We start from the raw sequence: 5185 nt of genomic DNA, 5'->3' as shown, positions 1-5185 counted from the left end.
ATATGTTTATTTTTAATTTTTTTTTTACTTATAAAAGTGGTCAGCACGGAGTAAGGCGGGAGGTATGGAAAGTTGCGTGTTATATAGATTCACATTACCTCTCTTACACTATATATATAATATGATAATATAAGCAAATGAGTTGATTTAAAAAGACGTGGCCATAACATATGAAAATAGAAAACGGAAAAGTACAAAAAAAATAATTAAATAATCCTCTGTCACAGAGACCACACTATATATAATTATTTTTAATTCTTTTCTCTTCAATTTTTTTAACTTACAAATAACTTTTTCGTTAAAACTGAAAAATTAAGTTTTATTTGGAAGAGAAAAGAATTAAAAAGAAAAAAATAATTGATTTTTTTAAAGGAAAAAACGCATTTGTTAACACATACGTTTAATCACCGTTTAACTATTTTCGATATTTATTTAGATCATTCGATGTCTCTACGATATAGTTTTCAAAATGAGTTTTGTGAGAATGTAAAATATTTATCAATTCGACTATCATACAATCGTCGATGAATTTTTAAAATTAGCTTGTTATCGAAAATTTCGAAATATATTTTGAAAATGCCTACTTTGACGTCCCATAACATTTGCTACGATTGACCATTTCACTCACCGTTAACGACGTGCATACTATACCGCGAGTGCTTCAAAACGATATTAAGAATGTAATATTTCGACTTCGTTTGATATCTCGTAAAGAGCCTGAAAATGAACACAAAAACATAAGTTAAAAAAAAAAATAAAAAAAATTCTCTCTCTGTGCACGGAGACCCATGGTCTCCGTGCATGGAGTCCCTAATTTTTTTTATTTTTTTTTCTTTCCTCCGTGCACCTAGAGATTAAATTTTTTTTTGTTGTGTAGTTTTACGTTATAATTTTTTTTTCAATTTAAAATTCTCTTTAATTCTTTTCTCTTCAAATTTTTTACTTACAAGTAATATGTTGTAAAAAAATTTCTATAGCATATTATCTGTATCTTTTTTTTTTATTTAAAAGTGATTTTTTTTTATATCCCTGCTATATATATTTATATCGGAGTGGGGGAGGAATGAAAATTGTGTGTTGCAGTAAATTTGGAGGTAGTGTATAATAAAATAAAATATATATCAAGCAAACGGTATCGTTTTTGGCCTACAATTGAAAAAAAAAAAAAACAAAAATACTACAGTAAAGATAGATCAAGACACTGTTGCTTTTTACAGTGCCCTCACATTCCCCTTTTTATATAGTAGGGAAATGTAAAATAATTTTGTAGTCAATGGCTTGATATCCCTGGAAGTACCATTCAATACCTCCCCAATAAAATACATATAATAATTGTTTCCACTTTCTTAAACATTGACTTTGCAGTAAAAATTTACTTAGCAAATTGTATGTGTACAAAAGAAACAATCATACGAATTAATCCTTTTTGCGAGAAGATCTGTCTGCCTAATGTCTTTCTACCCGTTGATTCCAGTAGGAGGAAAGTTGAAAATAACATGATTGAACTTTGATTCTTTGAGATCAGCATTTTGTTTGGTTACCTCCAATCCATGTCAAATGGAAGAACCCAAACTTTCAAAATTGGCCAATTTGATTTTGCAGTTTTAACATAGCGGAAACCTTAAAACTTAAGAATTGTTAGCATTAGATTATTGTTTTAAATAAAATCATTAATACGGAAAAATGATTGCGATATTATTATTATTATTATTATTATTATTATTATTAATTTTTTTTTTTTAAAAGTGGGTCACGAACAAGCCTCAGACTGAACCTCTGAACTACAACTGTTTCAGGGAGCAAGCTTCGATATTTGGGCTTTGCTCTTGTAAGTGTTATGCCCTAGGTCCATTCAACTTTAGACATAAACACCTTTTAATATATAGTTGATGCGATTTATGACAAATCTATTATATAATTAATTAATATTTAATTGAATTAAATCATAGAGTCCGTAGATTCAAATCTTAGTAATTTGTTAATCACAAGGAGTTGTGATTGTAAAATACAAATTATATATGATTGAATCTTAAATCATCCGTGGTCGTAAGTAATGACGAGATACGGATATCGTTATTATGGATTATTTCTTGATGTTTATATAAATTTTGGCATGAAATACTCTAAGGCACATTGGTCGACTGCTACGTTAAATCCTACCGGATAGACAGTTTGGTCAAAGATGTTAAATCTTAAGGGATTGACCTTTGGTCAAATATTTTAAATTTTACTGGATGTGGAGATTCTTAAGAAATTTCTGAGCTTTAAATTTAAGAAATGTCGATATGTTATGTCAGTTTTATATTTATATCATGTGAATAAGAATGTGTACGTATTTTTACTGAGTGTTTTCAAAATACTCACTCTTACTAAAATTTCAGATTAGAACGGGTTGTGTGGACGCGTGAAAAATTGACCGAGTGATGCTTATGAGGTCGCCAAGTAAAGTTTCCAGAAAATATAATTTTCAAATTTTATTTGAATATTATCTTTATGTTAATGCTCGTTTATTAATATTTTTAGAGATTCAGCATTTGACATTTTTTGTTAAATCTTAAACTAATAGTTTGGAATGGAGTATTTCAAGAATTATATTTAGAGCCTGTTTGGAAGTGATCTTTTCCTCTAAAAAATTAATTTTTTGACCGTTATTTCACTATTCCAGCTATCATATTTGACTTTTTCTCTCACAGGTGGACCCCACTTTTCTCGTAACGGTCAAAAAATCAATTTTCAAAATCATTCCAAACAGACTCTTAATATGAAAATTTTACTTAGATTGTTATTGTATCGTTATCGAATTATCAATCACATTTTCGAATTTCAACCCTTATTAAAAGTCATATTTCTGCTTAAATGAGACAAAGAAGAATTCGGTAACACTTCAAGCCTATTTTTATGAAAAAAACAAAATAATAAAGATGAAAATGATTTCAAGGTGTTACATCACCGACGTCCTCATCCCCAATGATTTGGTTTATGTGTTTGGCACACGTTTCATTGATGATACCTAGAGATTATGAGAATATGTCGTAATGAATTCTTTTTGGTTTTTTAAATCAAGCATCCGAAAAAGAAAGAATTCATTTTCTCAAGTTCCAGTCTTTGGCAGCACGGACTGGAATTTGAGAAAATTGTTTCTTCATTTTCGAATGCTTGATTTTTAAAAAAATGCACACGCTGTGTACAATTTTAATTTCTTCTATTTGAAAGTAATTGGTTCCAAGTCCAGATAAAAAGACGATGATTTATTAAAAAAAAAAAAAATTAATAAAAACATTTCAAATCTCAATTGCCTAACATCTTGATTGAATTCATATTTTTTGTTGTGCGAGTCATTTTCTTATGAGGTATGGGTTCACCCGCTTCATTCTCCATGCAATCAAGTTGATTGCATGAAGAAAGAAGCGGTTGATCATATACCTCGTAAGAAAAAGACTCGCAAGACTAAAATTCGTGACTCAATCATTCGAAAACAAAGAATCCATTTTCTCAAATTCTAGGTATCGTCAATTATATATTCTTTGAAAATTGAGATATGTTCTTCATTTTCAGATGTTTGATTTAAAATATATATATATTACACGTAACAAGTTATTTGTGTAAAATTTTAATTCCACCTACTCAAAAATAAGTAGCCATCCTAAACCCGGGGAAAATGAGGAAAAATAAATATTAGATTGGTTGCGAAAAATTTGTCATCATTAGGGATAATTCGTCAATTACTTTAAATTTAATTCCATAATCATCTTTCTTGATATATTCAATATCCTATAAACCACCGAATATATATATATTACACGTAACAAGTTATTTGTGTAAAATTTTAATTCCACCTACTCAAAAATAAGTAGCCATCCTAAACCCGGGGAAAATGAGGAAAAATAAATATTAGATTGGTTGCGAAAAATTTGTCATCATTAGGGATAATTCGTCAATTACTTTAAATTTAATTCCATAATCATCTTTCTTGATATATTCAATATCCTATAAACCACCGAATGCAAATTATTGGTTTCAAGGCATAAAGTTAATTAAGGTCACTGTTTTTCTTTATTCCCTTCTGATTTTTTATCACCTCAATTTTTTTTTAATTTTAATTTTTTAAAGAAGTGAGAAGCTTATGTACGAGACTCTATGATTTAAAACGAATCTAACTTTGGTTTGTTTTCATTCTTTCACTAGTCTACAATGTTGTGCAACTTCTATTTCTACTGATATTTCATTTCAAAATTGTATCCACCATTGTTGTGCAAGTGTCCTCGTGTGCACGTGGCAATGCATTTGGATCCAAAACTTTTGTTTAATTGTTGCTTTGCAATAAAGTGAAAATTTGCTATTGCTCGAATTATATGAATTTTAGGTTAAAACATAGAAAGAAGTGGAAATAGAAATGCAATGCAATATGACACGATATATAGAATACTTTTTAAAAATACAGGATAAAATACTGTGGAAACCTGTTTTACAGTTAAATCTCTATAAAATAATACTTTTGGAACTAGAAAAATTATTATTTTAGCAAGCTCGTTATTTTATTGGCAAATAAATCATTTATTAAATTAAAAAGTGTTCCATTGTAAATGAATTATTTTTCTTAATCAAAATACTTTTATATATAGGTTCAAAAGATTTTGCCCCCGTTTGACCCCTATTCTTTCCAAATTTTAATGGTTGGAATAGTAGTTTTTTTTTTGAAAAATGTGTGGTTGAAAAAGAATGAAAAATTTTCGATTTACGTATAATATTATTTTATGAAAGATTGTGTGATTGAAAATAAGAGAGAAAAAAAATAAGAAAGAGAATGTAGGCCAAACGAGTGCTTTTATATGCATATGGAAACTCAAAAGTTGATATATACATATAATTATAAACTTAATGCATTCATTAATTGAGAATGTGATTATATCTAGATTCGAGTTCTATTAATTTTTAAAATTTTTAAAATTTTTGTTTTTTAAAATGAAATTATAATTTGTCATTACAATGATGATTAAAGAAGTGAAAAAGAAGGGCAAAACGATGATACAGAATCAAAACTCGAATATCAGAATAAATATAGACGATAAAAATGTGGGCGTATCGGCTAAGTACAAGCTGCTGGGACAATAACAAGTACCTCAATCGAGTGAGGCCTTCTTTGTTGCCGAAATTTTTGGAGCAAGTTGTCGCTCGAGCGAAGGAT

This window comes from Olea europaea, chromosome 3, assembly GCF_002742605.1.
Source record: "Olea europaea var. sylvestris chromosome 3, O_europaea_v1, whole genome shotgun sequence".
NCBI classification, from domain to species: domain Eukaryota; kingdom Viridiplantae; phylum Streptophyta; class Magnoliopsida; order Lamiales; family Oleaceae; genus Olea; species Olea europaea.
This window is presented reverse-complemented; position numbering follows the sequence as displayed.